This window comes from Hyperoodon ampullatus, assembly GCF_949752795.1.
Source record: "Hyperoodon ampullatus genome assembly, chromosome: 4".
In the NCBI taxonomy this organism is placed as follows: domain Eukaryota; kingdom Metazoa; phylum Chordata; class Mammalia; order Artiodactyla; family Ziphiidae; genus Hyperoodon; species Hyperoodon ampullatus.
Window position 1 is genome coordinate 126,386,931 of NC_136917.1, and position 18,818 is coordinate 126,405,748.

Sequence of the window (18,818 nt, forward strand, 5' to 3'; positions counted from 1 at the left end):
AGTATAAAACTCCTGGAGGAAAACATAGAACACTCTTTTACATAAGTCATAGCAATATTTTTTTGGATCTATCTCCTAAGGTAAAGGAACCACAAGCAAAAATAAACAAATGGGACCTAATTAAACTTAAAAGCTTTTGCACAGCAAAGGAAACCATCAACAAAATGAAAAGACAACCTACTGAATAGGAGAAAATATTTTGCAAATGATATGACTGATAAGGGATTAATAGTCAACATAGGGCCTCCCTGGTGGCGCAGTGGTTGAGAGTCCGCCTGCCGATGCCAGGGGATACGGGTTCGTGCCCCGGTCCGGGAGGATCCCATATGCCGCGGAGCGGCTGGGCCCGTGAGCCATGGCCGCTGAGCCTGCGCGTCCGGAGCCTGTGCTCCGCAATGGGAGAGGCCGCAGCGGTGAGAGGCCCGCGTACCGCAAAAAAAAAAAAAAAAAAAATAGTCAACATATATAAATATCTCATACAACTCAACATCAAAAAAACAAGCAACTTGATTTAAAAATGGGCAGAAATTGAATAGACATTTTTCCAAAGAGGAAATGCAGATGGCCAACAGGCACATGAAAAGATACTCAACGTTACTAATCATCAGGGAAATGCAAATCAAACCCACAATGAGATATCACCTCACAACGGTCAGAATGACTATCATCAAAAAGAACACAAATAACAAATGTCAGCAAGGATGTGGAGAAAAGGAAACTCTCATATACTGTTGGTGGGAATGTAAATTGGTGCAGCCACTGTGGAAAACAGTATGGAGGTTTCTCAATAAACTAAAAATAGAACTACCATATGACCCAGCAATTCCACTCCAGGGTATACATCAAAAAAAATCAAAAACACTAATTCAAAAAGATACATGGAAATGGGGATATATGTATATGTATACCTGATTCACTTTGTTATACAGCAGAAACTAACACACCATTGTAAAGCAATTATACTCCAATAAAGATGTTAAAAAAAAAAGATACATGCCCCCAATGTTCATAGCAGCAGTATTTACAATTGCCAAATATGGAAACAACCTAAGTGTCCATCTACAGATGAATGGATAAAGAAGATGTGATATATACACTGGAATACTACTCAGCCATAAAAAAGAATGAAATTTTGCCATTTGCAGCAACATGGATGGATTTGAAGGGCATTATGTTAAGTGAAATAGTCAGACAGAGAAAGACAAATACTGTATGATATCACTTATATGTGGAACATAAAAAATACAACAAACTAGTGAACATAACAAAAAAGAAGCAGACTCATAGATATAGAGAACAAGCTAGTGGTTACCAGTGAGGGCGGGGGCAATATAGCAGTGGGAGTGGGAGGTACAAACTATTGGGTGTAAGATAGGCTCAATGATGTATTGTACAACACAAGGAATATAGCCAATATTTTGTAATAACTGTAAATGGAAAGTAACCTTTAAATATAGTTTAAATTTTTTTTTTAATTTTTAAGTCAAGTTGCAATGCTTTGCTTCATAAAATAGCAAAAGTGTGCTAAAATAACAGATAAATAAAAGGTCAGTATATTCATGTCTGTGTCTGTATCTGACTGGTGAAGTAAAACACTTCATGAAGTAAAAATTTTCTTAATTTTATAAAAAAGAAATTACCTCTTGTTGAATTGTGGTTTAGTATCAAAGAAGAATATTCACAATTATCTGAAAAGACTAATGAAATATTTGTCCCTTTTCCAGCTAAATATCTAGTTGAGTTCAGATTTTCTTCACACGCTTCGACCAACACAACAGATTACAACAGACTGAATGCAGAAGCAAACATGAAAATTCAGCTGTCCTCTTTTAAGCCAGACACTAGAGAGAGTTGTAAAAATGCAAAACAATGCCATGCTTCTCACTAAATTTTTTGGTTTGGATAATGTAGTTATTTTTCATGAAAACATCTGTTATTTATGTTAATATGTATTGGGTTTATCATTGTTATTCTTAAGCAAAGAAATAAATATTTTATTTATTTATTTTTACAGTCCAGGTCTTTTATTTTCTTTACACCCATCATGCCATGAATTCATAGGGAATGGGCTCCAACAGTTCAGGCTCCTTTCCATTGGTTCTCACGAAGTGTGCTTCTCTGGGTGGAGCAGGCTGGCACTTCAGTTGAACCCAAGTACCTTTCTCTTTGGCTTCCTTCTTTTTCTAATCATTTTCCTTCACCCATTTCAGGAAGCTATCTCGGCTTTAGAGTGCTTAATATGCTCGATACGCACATTAATTCTCTTGGCAAGAATCTTGCCCTTGTTTGTTTACAATGATGCCAACAGCAGGCTGGGTAACACTGTAGACTCTCCCAGTTTTGCCATGGTAACATTTGTGGGGCATTCCTTTTTGAACAGTGCCCATTCCCTTGATATCTACAATATCACCTTTCTTGTAGGTTCACATGTATGTGGCCAAGGGAACAACGCCATGTTTTCTAAAAGGCCTAGAGAACAGGTAGCGGGTGCCCCTCCTCCTTCCCTTTGTGTTGGTCATTCTGGCGAATTACCGGAAGATGGCGGTTCTGGCCCAGAAATAAATATTTTAAATGTCTGTTTGACTTTCTAATATGGTGAAGATTGATAGATAAAATAAAAGCTCAATAATATTTCATAGTGTATATGGGACTAAGACCAAAAAGTATGAAAACTGCTGCCTAAGGTTACCAGCAGATGGCTCTCTTTAGTATGTAAAGAAGGACCTATACAGATTAGAAGACTAACACTGGCATATCCTGGAGCCTGCCTATGTGCCGGCCCTAGTCCTTAACTAAGGAGTAGGAATATGCCCCATATCAGCAGCCACCCTAACACAATGTCTTTATATATGTATACCATATCCTTCTCTACAGCAAAGTGTGAGCATCTTTTTGAATAAGAATCCTAACTTCTAGGGCTTCCCTGGTGGCGCGGTGGTTGGGGGTCTGCCTGCCGATGCAGGGGACACGGGTTCGTGCCCAGCCCGGGAAGATCCCACATGTCGCGGAGCGGCTGGGCCCGTGAGCCATGGCCGCTGAGCCTGCGCGTCCGGAGCCTGTGCTCCACAGCGGGAGAGGCCACGGCAGTGAGAGGCCCACGTACCGCAAAAAAAAAAAAAAAAAAAAAAAGAATCCTAACTCCTACTCGTTCATGTCCAGTAAGTACCTTACCAACAGTAAATATATTATAGACTGATTTTTACCAAGAAAACCTATCTCCTAAGGGGTTTGTTCTCCCGAAGATGGACTCAATCAATTTGTTGTTGTAGTAGCATTTACATAGCCTGGGATGGGGGAGGGGATGGATAAATCAGGAATTTGGGATTAACACACACACACTACTATATATAAGACAGATAAGCAACAAGGGCCTACTGTATAGCACAGGGAACTGTACTCAATATTCTGTGATAACCTGTATGAGAAAAGAATCTGAAAAAGAATGAATGTATGTATATGTATAATAGAATCACTTTGCCGTACACCTGAAACTAACACAACATTGTAAATCAACTAGACTCCAATACAGTTTTTCTTAAATAAAAAAAAATTTAATTAAAAATAAAAATACATAGCCTGGGAGGAAGCGCTCTGCCTCTTTCTGGAAGGCTCATTCTCTTCAACAAAAGGGGCCATGAGGAAAGGACAGGACTCCTGTCTAGTTATACAGACCAAACCAACACAATTTGACTTTCTCAACGTAGTGTTGCAACCAGACCTCCCCCATCCTGTGGGCGATATTTGTCAGTCATAACACTCTGAAACAAATTAAGTAATGCACAGCAAACAGGGAGGAGACAGTTGAGTTTAACAGCCTGAGGTCTGTAGAGGACTTCAACCTTCTCAAACCACCTCCAGCTCTCACTGACTCCTCACAACACTGCTGTGAGGTAGGGTGACCACTATTACTTTATTAACCAAAGAGCAAACAGGCAAGGACAGATGGAATCACCCACACACACCCACACAACAGCTGGGATGGGGCACATCAGTGCTGGAAGCTGGGGCTCCCAACCCCCAGCAGGTGCTCTTTCCAGCCCCCTGAGGGAGCTCTGACCCTCGCTGCCCTTTTGGTTTTGAAAGCGGCAAGGAGAAGGCCAGCAGCCATCTTTGCTCTCACATTCTTGTTTCCTGTGTGCTCTGCTCTAATTCTTCGATTCAGAAGCAAAAGTACTTCTTTTTTTAAGTAAATTTCATGTCTCCCTGGCATATTTTCATCTTTAAAAATGTATAATAGGGCTTCCCTGGTGGCGCAGTGGTTGAGAGTCCGCCTGCCGATGAAGGGGACACGGGTTTGTGCCCCGGTCCGGGAGGATCCCACATGCCGTGGAGCGGCTGGGCCCGTGAGCCATGGCCGCTGAGCCTGCGCGTCCGGAGCCTGTGCTCCGCAACGGGAGAGGCCACAACAGTGAGAGGCCCGCGTACCGCAAAAAAAAAAAAAAAAAAAAAAAAAAAAAAGTCTGATATGTCACTGAGATTCCTTATTGGCACCCCAATAAATCACAACTCAAAACCAGCTGCTCAGAAAAAAGCCAACCTGGCTCTGTGGTGTAGTGATGTAACTACCAGCCCTCTCTCTTATGTCTTGCCTAGTAATACACATCAAAGTGCTGAAGTTGTAACATATAGACACATATATATTCTGGCAGTACATGTTCCCATATTTTCCAGATGATTACATACAGATCAAGTATAGAGAGCACTTTCCAAAAATAATTTGCCATTAGAAAAGGTATAGAAGCTAAAGACCAAAACACCCCAGAACTTCAGGGTTTCCTTCTTCATCTCACTCATTGTTTCAGGTGTCTGGAATAATATATAATAATAATAATAAAAAAGACAGGGGTATTTATATGCAGGCTCACATGTTTTTGCTTCCAGGCTATAACTACACGGGGTATCTTCGTAGGAGGCCACAGACAGTCTGGATGCACATTTTCAAAGACATCATGGATCCCAAGCAGGGTCAGTTTTGTACTCAGATCTGACAGGCCACTCTCGTGTAATCAAGTTATGACTATTTTCCTAGTGATCTTCTCACCTCCACCCACATCCAAGCCATGGACACCAAAGCATGCGTAGTGCACTCACCTGAGACCAGCTCCCATTCCAGAACTCAGGCCTTCCAAAGACTCACATCTACTGAGGTCCTCCGAGAGTTGTGGCGCTTTCATTTCATGAATATTAGTAAAAAACAAGGAATGCTAGACTTGAGGCAGGGCTGTTTCTTTAAATCCCAAGGTGATCAAAGTTTGTAGTAATCAATGGAGAGGTCCCTTCTACTCTTCACCCCTTATTTCTGTCCCCTGCTCTTAGTTTTCTCTTCTGACAATGCCTCAGGTTCATGAGACAAGGGCCTTCATCGAAGCCAAGGCACATGCAGCCCCTGAGCTTGCTTTCCTGTTGCTGACTCCCAATTCTGGGATGATGGGATGGGCCTGGGAGGGCCACACCCTAATTACGAAGCTGATTATAACACTTTCCAGCTGCTGATACAGAGGCCTGCTTGTCAACTCCTCTTAAAGTTTTCCCAGAGGCTTTTAGATGTTTTTGATGTTGAACTTTGCCAAAATATGATTCGTGTGTTCCAAGACGAGGCTTTTCAAGTCAGACAGACCGAGGTTCAAATCCCAACTTTCCTATACCCCGTATTTAGCCCTTGAGCAAGGTACTTAACTCCTCTGAACCTCAGCTTTCTCATCTGTAAATGGGAGACAAAAATAGCCATTTGTGAAAATTAAAGGAGGTAATTTCCCAGAACAAGGTCTAGCAGATAAACGTGGTTCTTTTGCCTTCTATACTCTTACAAAATGTAAGGAGAGAAAATCAAGTGAGTGAATACAGAAGAGCAATAGCTCTTTCTAATCCTGTCTCTAATCCTTCTGCTGTGAACTATCCACTTTATATTCACAGATCCAGCAGAAGCTATTACACGTGGGCTTACAGCCTCAAGACTTATAGCCCCAGCTACACCCCCCTTTCTTGGTAAGGGGAGGATATTGACAAAAGTCTAGAAAGATTAGCTCTCCCAACCACAGGTTAAACCACACGCTGGTAAACTGCCTACAGATTGGAATCAGCTGGAAAGCTATGGAAAAACAGCAAAGTGTTTCCCACCCTCAGAGATTCTGATTGAATTGGCCTAGGGTGAGGCCTGGGTCTCTGTATTTTTAAAGGCTCCACACACGATTCAAGTGTGCAAAGAACTCACAGCCACTGGGTTCTGATTGAAAAGCATAAGGATTATCCCAGAGGGAGCTTTGACTTGATTCATGACATTAAGATGTTTGTTTCCCTGGAGCCGGCAATAACCCCAGCCAGCAATTATTCCAGGGAACCTTGCTCCAGTCACTTGTTCACATTTAGAGTTTTAAATGCAGCCCCAAAGCCTCAACTACCTCTGATCTTGTGTCAAGCAAATACAGCCTCCCCGCTGTGGGTGGCAGGCTGAGGAGGGGATGCGCCTTGCTCTGGTTTTTTCTGTTATTCAGTCAACCACCACCAACTGGTTAAACTCTAAAACATTCAAGCAAAGAAGAAAGCATCTTTTACACGCCTCTCTCCTCAAGTGAGAATTGGGTTGCATTAAAACAGTGTAAAGAATCTCCAGTTTTAGTCTCTAGACTCGTACACAGAGATCCAAGCCAGGGGGTGGGGGAGAAGGGGGCAAAGGGAGATTGGAGTGAGGACAGGGACAGCTAAGGGAACAAGAGCCTATCAGGGGAAGAGTTTTCAGACAGCTGTGTTCCACAGTTTATGCCACTAGAGCCCGGGCTGAACCACCACCATCTAGGCAAGAAGTAAGGAACTCCAGTTGCGGGAATGTCCTGGCTTCTTGCAGACTTTCCACGAGGGACCCTAGGTATATGAAAACAGTTGGTGGCTGTGACTTCTAGTGTGTGCTGCCACCTTCTGGAGAAGGCATTTATTTATCCCACATCACTCCTTAGTAGAGCATGTATCAAAACCCAACTTACAGATGGGGAGACTGAGCCTCTGAGAGGCAAGTCACTCGGCCTCAAACAAGGTCAAGCTCGAATCCACGTCTTCCAAGTTCAGTGTCTTTTCCAGGACCCCACACATGATTAAGATGATGCTTCGTTCCTCAAAGCACAAACCTCATTCACAGTAGGATCACAGTAAAAGTACATTTAAATGGCTCTTCTGAAATCACAGTAGAAGCCTGGCCCAGCATCCTTGGCTAGATTTCCAGGGTCTGGCTGAGTTCTCTGAGCAGTGGACAGCCTAGCCAATCCGACTGAGCTTTAATGAACTTGCTTCCTACCTCAGTGGAAAATATTCGTTGTTTCTCAGTCAATAGAGACTTGCTGCTGCATGGGCTTCTTTCTCCTCCAGGCAGAGCCTAAATCTCTTACCATCAGACTCAAACCTCTACAGCTGGGTCTGGCAGCATCTAGGTCCCTCTTTCACAAGTTTATCCTTTTTTTCTCTCTCATCTGGCCTGCAACAGCGCTCTGCTTCCGAAGATAACTGGGCAAGGTCCTGGGAGTGCTGTCTCATTCCGGCAGAGATGGGAAATACACTGTCCCTCAGATGTTAGACTGACAGTTGAGAAGGCCTCAGCGGGGCCAGCCAGGCCCAAGGAGCCTTCACTGAAGTCACAGAGTCAGTCACGAGTACCGAGCACTCACTGGCGTTGATGGGAAGAGTCAAAGAAGTAGAAGATGCCATCATACCACCACCAACGCCTGCGCCTCCACAAGGTAATAATCAAATGCGGTAGGAGGGAGGGTTGAGACCAGCAGTTCTTGGCCCTCACTGTGCCTCACGATCACTGGACCCCACCTTGAGATGCTGATTCAATTCGTCTGGGATGGGACTCAGCCGCCAGCACGTGACTACAGACACCAGGTGGTTCTAATGTGAAGCCAGGCTTCAGATCCACAGAGTCAGATAAATTCAACCAATACAAGAACAGGATATTCACGCATAGGAAGGTGCCACCGCATTACTGCTTCAAGAGGGCACTAAACCGGTTAGGGAGGTTGTAGAGGTGTGGGGTTTAAATCACAGGACAGCTATTGAGAGGCAAGCCCACAAAACATAGAAAAGGAGCTCTGAGGTGTCCACAAGGAGGAAATGACCCGTGGGAGTCTCAGCCATGGGAGAGAGTTGTGTGCTGGGAGCAGAAAAGACATACCTGGGTCTGAGAGCATGAGGCTCGTGGTAGCCCTGAAACCTCTTATTCAGAGCTGTTACAGTCTGACTCAAGAGGCAATTGTGAGCTATTTATCCCAAAATTAGTCCTTTTTGACCGTGTTTTACTGAGCTAAGGTTTTTCTAGAGTAGCAGCTATGACAGCCATCCCTAAATTGCTCAAATCACAGTCAGTGGAGGACATGTTTTTCCATCCTGTTTCTCACACTTTGGTCCAAATTTGTCAGGTATAATGGCTCGGTTTTTGCTTGGAACTCAGTATTCCTGAAGCCTCAAGTGCTTTCTCCTGTGGCTTTTGGCCCGAAATTCAACATAGTCTCCTGGTAAATTAGGCTGAGTGGTGTAGAGTTGCAGCCTGACAGCCACAAGATACAAGCAGGCCTGACGGTGCTAAGCCTCTTTCCCTCATCCTCACTTCGGCCTTCTAGATTTTATCACACTGAGGATAAACTCAAGGAAGTACTTTCCTAGGAAAAGAAGAGGAGACAGAGGATTTCTCCTAAAGGCCTAGGGTAGAGCTGATCAAGTCACCCACTGGAGTCTTCCCAGCCCAGGAACATCTCCAGACCCATCTTAGCACCATGCCCAGCCATGCAGAAAGGAGAGAGAAACTATGCTTGAATATCCTGAGGGAGAAGGAACAAAAGAGCTTCTGTCCTAGGAAGCAAGAACAGTTCAGCCTCTTTGTAGCTAGAGGAAAGCTCCGTCTATGAAGCCAGAACTTAATAAATGTCCTGGGGCTACCCCCTGGCCCCCAGCTTCCCAATGCTCCTCAGGAGTGGCAGAGCCGAGGGGGCAGACAGGAGCCTGAGGTCTCTACATGGAGGCCACAAGCCTGAGGAGCCCGGCATCTGCTCTTGGGAACAAGGCTGCTGATTGGCTTCCCCAGGCCTCCCCCTTAAGTTGTTCAGAGGAGCAGTTCTGAAGCCCCTGTTTGGGGTCATTTTTCCAGCACCTTATACAGCAAATAACCTTGATGCAATAGTTTCCAACACTGGGTTTTCAAGGTAGCCTATGGTTGTCCAAAGTCTCCCAAACTTTTATTTCTATGTCTGTCTCCCCCACAGGGCTGCAAATACCTTGAGGATTAGAGCAGTTTTCTGTTTTTCTGTATCCCTACTGCCTAGTGTATAGGCCCGAACATTAAAAAAAGCTTAATAAATGTGGAACACAGACATAAGTGAATGTATTTGTCTATAGTGCCCCAGGTTCCCAAGTTACCCACGCGGCTCACTTCTTGGGTCTCTGAATGCCTCTCTCCTTCCAGCCCCCGCCACGTGGCAGCCTAGGACCTACCGTCTCAGCCTCTCACTGGGCACCAGTCAGATCCTGACCTCATGACCCCCGGATATTAGTGAAGCCCTATATGGAAATTTGCCCCGGTCCTAAACATTAAATTGTACAAAATATTTGTCCTTTACTTGTTTTCAAGAGAAATACACATTTTAAATATATAAATAAAATCATGGCCTTGGTACGTGTAGTTCAGTACTTTGAGCTCTTCAGAGACGGGATTCTATAAAAATTTCACAAGTAGTCTCCTTCAAAGAAGTGAGAGAGACTGTTACATGATGGATGACTCTGAGAGATGCTAAAGTAATTCTCTGAAATTTTTCTGAAGTTTTTCTATGAGCTTCAAAATCAGCAGAATCTCACCTTCTCTTTGCATGAAACGGCAGACTCTAACCATCAAAAGGGTTGCAGTCATTTCAGAAGTGGAAATAAATAACCCTCTCCTATCAGCTGTCTTCTTTTTGTTTCACACGCACACCAGTGAACTAGTCTTTACCGAACACCTGTTATGTGCATGTGATATTTCTCTGTACCCACAATTCAGCACTTAGCTCATATTATCTCCCAGACAAAATTAAATTCTTTGAGAAGACCTGAATTTTTCTCATAGTTCTTTCTAACTCTCCAAAGCTCAAGTCTAGCCCTGAATAGTCGTACAATACAAGCTGATGACTTCTGAGTCTTTCCTGAGCCTTAGAATAAGAGAGCACCAATTTCCCAATTGACAATTTCCCCACAAAATTACAAAATCAGAGGATATGAATCACATATACTTGCATGTGTTATTAAAACATCTCTGTGATGCCAGGTTTACCACAAGCAGTCAAATTATACAAAACCTTTATAAATTAAGTCAGGAAAAGCAGAACAAGGCCAGCCTCCTATCCAAATGCCAGGGACACAGCTCAAGGTCTAGAGTGGGAGACACAAAAAATAATAATAATCTTAAAACAATGTAGCAAGGGCTATTAAACACGCCAATGTTCATAGCAGCACTATTTACAATAGTCGAGACACGGAAGCAACCTAAATGTCCATCAACTGAGGAATGAATAAAGAAGATGTGGTACATATATACCATGGAATATTACTCAGCCACAAAAAAGAACAAAATAATGCCATTTGCAGCAACATGGATGGACCTAGAGATTATCACACTAAGTGAAGCAAGTCAGACAGGGAAAGACAAATATCATAGGATATCGCTTATATATGGAATCAAGAAAAAAGATACAAATGAACTTATTTTCAAAACAGAAACTCACAGACATAGAAAACAAACTTATGGTTACCAAAGGGGAAAGGGGGTGAGGGATAAATTCGGAATTTGGGATGAACATATACACACGACTATATATAAAATGGATAACCAACAAGGACCTACTGTATAGCACAGGGAACTCTACTCAATATTCTGTGATAACCTATATGAGAAAAGAATCTGAATATATGTATATGTATAACTGAATCACTTTGCTGTATACCTGAAACTAACACAACATTGTAAATCAACTATACTTCAATAAAAAATTAATTTAAAAAATAGGGCTATTAAAGAGGTATGCACAAGAGCTATGAGAGGTCAAAAGCGAGAGACTCCTGGATCCTGAACGAGATGAGGGAGGCTTCATGGAGGAGTTGACCCCTGAGCTGGGTGCTGGAATATACGTCAGCACTTAGAGGCAAGATGTGGGGGGAAGGTGACAGATGTCAGGCACAGGAGTGTGGGTGCTCTTCCGGGAAAGGAAGATGTCCTGAGCAGCTGGAGCAGGGAGCATGGTGAGAGGGGAGGACGGCCAAGGTTTGGAATGCATCCTGTAGCCAATAGGGAGGGGAGCCTGTGGGTGTTTAAGACAAGATGTCGTGTAACCAGATTTGGGGTCTAGAAAACTATGTCTGGAAGACCTGGAGAGAATGAATTGAGGAGGAAAGAAAATGACAAAGGAGAGGGGCAGAAACAGCTCTCTCCCTTCCTTCCTCCAGAGGACGTGCAAATCATTCCCACGGGTGTCACACTGTTACCGGGAAGCAGCTCTGGTTCATTCTGGGAGAGTCAGACCCTACTTGTAAAGTCTGCAATGCAACACCCACCCCATGGAACTTGATTTAGGACAACTGACACTGCAGAGGTAATTGTCCCATTTCCATCCCAGCCGTTACTTGTGCACCAAACATTCTAAAACAAAATATGATGGCTCCATTGACAAATATCCTGTGTTGAGTTCTCCAGTTTCTCAGCACCCCGAAGTTCCAATATCTCCCTTGATTGTTTTAAAATGACAATTTCCTTAGCAGCTACTCTCATATTATCTGACAAGAATTTGTTAACTCCTTTCAATGCCAGAAAAGATATCCAAGGGCATTTGTCTCTGATCCTATAAACTGTGGCAACAGAGTTGGGGTTCAATTTTTGTAGCTCTGGGCAGGCATCAAGCCTGTATTGGAGTCGATGAAATACAGTGACACAACTGTTCTCTTGAAATGAATTTCAGAAGAGCTAGAACTCTGCTCCTATTCCCTTCTGGAGCTCTGAAATTGCTTCCCTATAGTTTACCTTTCTTTTTTCCCCCAGGAAGAATGATTAAGTTGATCTGCAGTTTCTCCTTACTCCCTAAAGAAAGACCAATTGCTCCAAAGGTAGTTTGAACTCTTTCCTATTTTAAATGCTGTCTCCCTGTGAAGCCAAAATAGACCCACCTGTCTTTCAGTTTAACCCCTTGGGAGGAAAAAAGTGAGTCAGAGTCAAGTCTTTTTGGGAAAAAGGACTGCTGAGTTTTCTATTCATTTGGGCTGGAAAACAAGATTTCCTGTCTGACAATGAGAATACACACAAGAAAGCAGGGTGTCCCCTTGTCTCAGCATCAGATGCCTCTGTACTGGAGGCGGGCTCAGCAGACCCATCAGGCCTGCTGTCATTTCTGGTTTTCTTGTCTGTCTTCCCTTCCACATGTCAAGCAGGGTCTGAGTCTGACTCATCTCTGCACTGGCACTGCCTGTCACAGTGGATGGTGCACCATCATAAGGATAGCTTCAATTCAACAAGAGCCTGCTCCACCCTGTGCACTGGGCTGGCTGCTTCAGGAAGATACAGTGGTGCTTAATTGACTCAACATTCCCATTTTACATATGGAAAGGATATGATCCCCATTTCACATATGGAAAACTGAAGCTCACAAGGTTTATTCAACTTACTCAAAGCTACGTACCCAGGAAGTGTCAGCAAAGACTTGAGCTCACTCCTTATAACTCCAAACCCACGCCCTTTCCACTCACCATGCCACCTCCAAAGGGGCGAACTGGTTGCTTTTTTTCTTTTGCGGTACGCGGGCCTCTCACTGTTGTGGCCTCTCCCGTTGCGGAGCACAGGCTCCGGACGCGCAGGCTCAGCGGCCATGGCTCATGGCCCAGCCGCTCCGCAGCATGTGGGATCTTCCCGGACCGGGGCACGAACCCGTGTCCCCTGCATCGGCAGGTGGACTCCCAACCACTGCGCCACCAGGGAAGCCCCTGGTTGCTATTTGAGGGCTTCCATTTTGAGCTAATTCGCCAAGGTGCAAGTACGGTGTGCGGACTGATTCACTTGACATCATTATGTTTTAAAGCAAATGTCCATAAGCAAATTCAAACTTCCATTTGACTTGCACTATAAAATTTTAAAATATATATATTTTTATGGGAAAAAAGTCCCCTGTAAGACCAAGGTGGAAACTTTTTAGCACAGCAACTATAACAGACTCCTAGAACATGTCACTCAAAGGATGAGCCTCAGACCAGCAGCAGTAGCTGGGAGCTTTTTAAAAGTGCAGAATCTCAGGGTCCACAATATTGGATCAGAGTCTACATTTTAATAAAATTAGGTGATTGGTATGTGCATTACCATTTTAGAAGCACTGACCTAGCCTTCTTAAACCTTCATAGCATGTTCCCCAGTTACACCCTATGTTATTTATCTCACCATCCCCGCTCCTCTCCCAGACTCCAGACAGCCTTTCCATTTATAGGATTTCTGTGACTTCACCCTCACCCATTGATATGAGTAGATTACATGGCATCATGCCTATGGTAGGTCTCCCTAAGGATGATTGACAAATGAATACTTACAAATAAACTCAGAACCACAATCTAGCCACAATGTACTTCAATAAACTGGTTTCCACAAATTGAATCAGTAATTTAATCCAGTGGTTCTGAAGCCTGGCCTCACATTAGAACCACATGGGGAACTTTCAGAAAACACTGACACCCAGGTTCCACCTAAGCCCAATTAAATCAGATTCTAACGTGCAATAGAGTCGAGAGCTTGGCCTGGCTTGTCAAATATAGTGTCCTATGCCTAGTAAACACTCAATAAGTGCCTGGTGAATGAATGAATCCATTAAAGTTGAAATGCCATTATTTACCCATAGTGATATTTAAACTCACGGAGAATCCAGAGATTTTATTCAAGTCACTTATCCAACTGGAATTTTGCTTTCCCTGACTTAATCACAAAACGAATCGTCTTGTTTCTTACTAGAATATTGTGCATCTAAATTAGCAACTCTGGATTTCCAGGCATGATGCTTACAAGCAATTCATGACAGTGACTACTGCACAAGAGCAGTAGGAAGTGAGGACAGACACAAGCCGGGATGGGTGTGCTCAGGTAGGGTTCCAGTCAGAGCTACATGTGGGGTTTGAAAGCCTCTGAGCACCCTTTAAGATAGTGTGGCAGCTTCATGCATTTTCTGCTTGTGGAGTATGGTAGGCTGATGGCACAATTAAGGCTTTCTGGGTCTCCATGCTCCCTGCAATGTGATTTATGGCTCCTCCCATCACAATCTGGAGTTTCTTCCCCACTTCCTGCATCTGAACTTTGACTAATAGAACACAACAAATGTGATGGTGCTCTTGTTCTAAGCCTGGTCCGCAGGAGTCCTTGCACATTCCCACTCTTTTCTTTTGAAACCTTCCATGACCATGTGAACAAATTGGGCTAGCCTGCTGGAGGATGAGACCACATGGAGGAGAACCGGTTATTCCGACAAAGCCCACAAAAGCCCAGCCAAGATCAGCAGAGCTGCATGCCCAGCCCACAGCTGGCTGAAGTCACATTTGTCAACCAGGCTAAGACCAGAAGGATCATCCAGCTGATGGGCAGACCATCGGCAATAAGAAAGGCTTTTTTTGTTTGTTTTTTAACATCTTTATCAGAGTATAATTACTTTAAAATGTTGTGTTAGTTTCTGCTGTATAACAAAGTGAATCAGCTATATGTATACATATATCCCCATATCCCCTCCCTCTAGCGTCTCCCTCCCACCCTCCCTATCCCACTCTTCTAGGTGGTCACAAAGCACCAAGCTGATCTCCCTGTGCTATGTAGCTGCTTCCCACTAGCTATCTATTTTATATTCGGCAGTGTATATATGTCAATGCTACTCTCTCACTTCGTCCCAGCTTATGCTTCCCCCTCCCCATGTCCTCAAGTCCATTCTCTAAGTCTGTGTCTTTATTCATGTCCTGCCCCTAGGTTCATCAGAACCATTTTTTTTTTTTTTAGATTCCATATATATGTATTAGCATATGGTATTTTTTTTCTGACTTACTTCACTCTGTATGACAGACTCTAGGTCCATCCACCTCACCACAAATAGCTCAATTTCGTTTCTTTTTATGGCTGAGTAATATTCCATTGTATATATGTGCCACATCTTCTTTATCCATTCATCTGTCGATGGACACTTAGGTTGCTTCCATGTCCTGGCTATTGTAAATAGTGCTGCAGTGAATATTGTGGTACATGACTCTTTGTGAATTATGGTTTTCTCAGGGTATATGCCCAGTAGTGGGATTGCTGGGTTGTATGGTAGTTCTAGTTTTAGTTTTTTAAGGAACCTCCATACTGTTCTCCATAGTGGCTGTATCTTACATTCCCACCAGCAGTGTAGGATGGTTCCCTTTTCTCCACACCCTCTCCAGCATTTGCTGTGTGTAGATTTTTTGATGATGGCCATTCTGACAGGTGTGAGGTGATACCTCATTGTAGTTTTGATTTGTATTTCTCTAATGTTAGTGATGCTTATTGTTTTAAGCTAATTTGGGGGTAGTTTGTTATGCAGCAATAGCCAACTGAGGCAAGGCAACTGAGTGACGGGGCTGTTTCTTTAAGATCAGAATGGTTTAACTTGGTAATGGAGGCTGTTGGGCTGCACCCCACAGACCTACAAGGCCTGCGCTTGCCCAGCTTCAAGACCGAAGAAAGAGACCAGAGTCAGCAATAGAGACATTAATGGGTTAATGGATGGGGAAGCTTACATGTCTGGAGCAAGGTCTTGGAGCGACACGTCACCATGTGCAGCAGATGGCGTGCAGGACATGGAGGCAGGCTTCGCTCCAGGGAGGGAAGGGGAAACTACTAGTTATAGAGGAACTGACGTCAGGTGGGCTCATTAGTAATCAGGGAAGCCAGCAGAGGGGCATACCCCTCACTGCCCCTTTGATAAGAATAATCACTAGCTGGGGCCTGGGGCAAGTACATAGGAAGGTCAGTCTTGTGCGTGGGGTGTAGGTGAAGCAGGCACTGGTCAGGCAGGGGATGTAGAGAGAGCAAGAGAATGGCCATCTTGAGTGGCCTGTCCATACAGAGGCTAAGTGTCATCTTCCTGGTTCCACATCAGAATAAAATCTATCTCTGTTAAAAACTAGCAGTTCCTTATTTCTTCTCCCAAGAAACATTAGTATTATGAATGCATAAATGCTCTGTTTACCAGTTAATATATATACTTTTTTCCTTATTACCCTGCCAGTTGAGCACAAAGCAATGAACATCAGGTCTGTCCTGTTAATAACCACATGTCATATTAACTACTGAGTTGAATTAACTTTGGTGTTCTGCTCAGTTTTCAGTCAATACAACAGGCCAAGCACAAAGACTGCATCAACAGTTTCACAGTGCTTTTCAAAGAAGTCACCTCTGCCCAGCTCATATGCAAGTAATGAGAAGGATTTCACCCCACTAAGCAGAGGCCATAAGCCCACAGTTCTTCCCTCAGGGAAGAACCAGACAGCTCCATTCCAGCTCTGAGAAGAATCCCAGGGGTTCTTCCCTGGAACACTTTGAGACTCCCCAGAGCACACAACAGCTCTTTGATCTTCTTTGGTAGAGACTCTTGTTTTATGAGTTAATAGTATTTGCCATTTATTGAATTTTAACAATGTGCTGAGCACATTCAGGGAGCAAGGACTGGGTGCAAATCCTGACCAGAATGCTGGTCATATTACCAAGGCGAGCTTTCAAGTAATGTTATCTTCCAAAAATTCAGAAGGATTAGAACAGAAACACCTTTGCAGTTGACTCATGGCTCCAGTATGTGGTCCCTCTGGTAAACAGAGATATAAGAAGATGTGAACTAGAAGTTTTAGTTGAGGCACCAGAACTAAAATTGCCACATTCTAAAGTGGATGTGAGACAATCGTGTGTAGGATTTACATTCAAGGTGATCAGAGTTCATTCATGTGACTCTGACCTTTGAACCGCTCTCATATCTCACACCCAGGCTTCTCTCACATAAAATGATAAGGGTTAGAATTAGGAGAAACATTTATGAGAGACCTATTTGTATGCTGAGCCCAGGTACTTCTTCAGGGGTCTCTGGCTTCCAGCCTAAGGAAAGGGGCCACAGCAAGAACACTTGAAGAGTCTGACATCGGGTATGGCTGCTTTGGTGGCACAGCAGAGGGTGAGGGTGTGTCAGGCACTACAAGGCCGCCTGAGCACATTGTTGAGGACTAGATGCAGGTCCCTGTTGTGAGGGCGCCAGCAGGAGGCCCTCTTAGATGCTCTCTCAGATGGCTACCTAAAGGGGCAGCAGGATGCCAGAAGTACCACCAGATGCCTAGGGATGAGCAAGAGGAAGCAACAAACCACACTGGGAGCACCACCCTCTCTAAGAGAAAGTGCAGGTGAGAGATCAGTGGCCATTGGGACGAGCAGAAGCAGGTGGGGATGGGAGGTCTCTGAAGAACCTACAAAAGTGCAAATAAAGGGCTTCCCTGGTGGCGCAGTCGTTGAGAGTCCACCTGCCAATGCAGGGGACACGGGTTCGTGCCCCGGTCCGGGAAGATCCCACGTGCCACGGAGCGGCTGGGCCCGTGAGCCATGGCTGCTGAGCCTGTGTGTCCGGAGCCTGTGCTCCGCAACAGGAGAGGCCACAACAGTGAGAGGTCCGCGTACCGCAAAAAAAAAAAAAGTGCAAATAAGGAAAAGAGTCCACTTTAAACACCTGCCAGACTCGAGGACAAAATGCCAGCTCCTGATGGTGTCAGTCAAGCTCCAGCTTTCCCGGCCTCTTCTCCTACTCATGCTGCTACCCTGGAGGGTCAGGAAGTGAGGTTAGCAAGATGGACAAGGGCAAAATATAATGTCAGGGAAAGTGAGAAAGCAGCCCAAAGCAAGAGCAAGGCTTCAGTGCGTCTTGGTGGGGGAAAATAACTGGAATGGATTCTCACAGTCCTGGAGGTCCAAAGTCCAAAATCAGTTTCACTGGGTCAAAACTGAGGTGTCTGCTGACAAGGCCACACTCCCTCTGGAGAGTGTACGAGAGGGTCAGTCCCACTTCTCACAGCTTCTGGTGGCCACCAGCATTCCTTGTCTCGGGGCTGCATCACTCCAATCTCTGTCTCTGTGGTCACATCACCCTCTCCTCTTCTGTCCATGTAATAAAACTTCCCTTGGTTTCCCTCTTATTAAGGATACGTGTGATGGATTTAGGGCTCACCCTGATTATCCAAAATAATCTCTGTACCTCAATATCCTTAATTTAATCCCATCTTTTGTCCTATAAGTTATAATTCACCCTTTTACCATATAGGGTAGCATTCGCAGAATCCAGGGATTAGAATGTTGAGGGAAGTGTTAAGGAAATTAAAGAAGGTGTTTAAGGTGGGGTTAACACCTAATGAATAACCTGAGGCATAGAGAGGTTAAGGAACTTTCCTAAGGTCACATAAGCTAAATACTGGGTAAGTCAGGTCTTAAAGAAGCTAAGCCTCCTGACTTCTAGTCAAAAGCTTTGCCTCCTATCATACGCTCTGACCAATGGCATTGGAATCCTTCACATGCTATAGCTATTTTCAAGTATTACTCAAGCATCCTATAATAGTTTCCTCAGAAAAAAAAATCTCCATTTGGAGGCTTCTAGGAAAACATGAAAGAAAGGAGATTCCTTCAAATTCAGTTCACTGGAGTTCTCATCCATTTCTACTCCAGTATTGTTGAGAGACCTCCAGGACAAAAAAATAAAATATAGGATTTCTTTTCTGGGAGGAGAAGAGCTGGAGATATAATAAAACACCACCAAACAGAG

The 18,818-nt window shown here is 44.1% G+C and overlaps 1 pseudogene across 1 annotated transcript; it reads right to left on the bottom strand.

Annotated features, from left to right (window-relative positions):
- Positions 1 to 1,992: 1,992 nt before the first annotated feature.
- LOC307052684 (large ribosomal subunit protein eL21-like) lies at positions 1,993 to 2,519 on the bottom strand (annotated as a pseudogene). The gene has a single exon. The product of its transcript is annotated as a large ribosomal subunit protein eL21-like (transcript).
- Between the last annotated feature and the right edge of the window lie 16,299 nt (positions 2,520 to 18,818).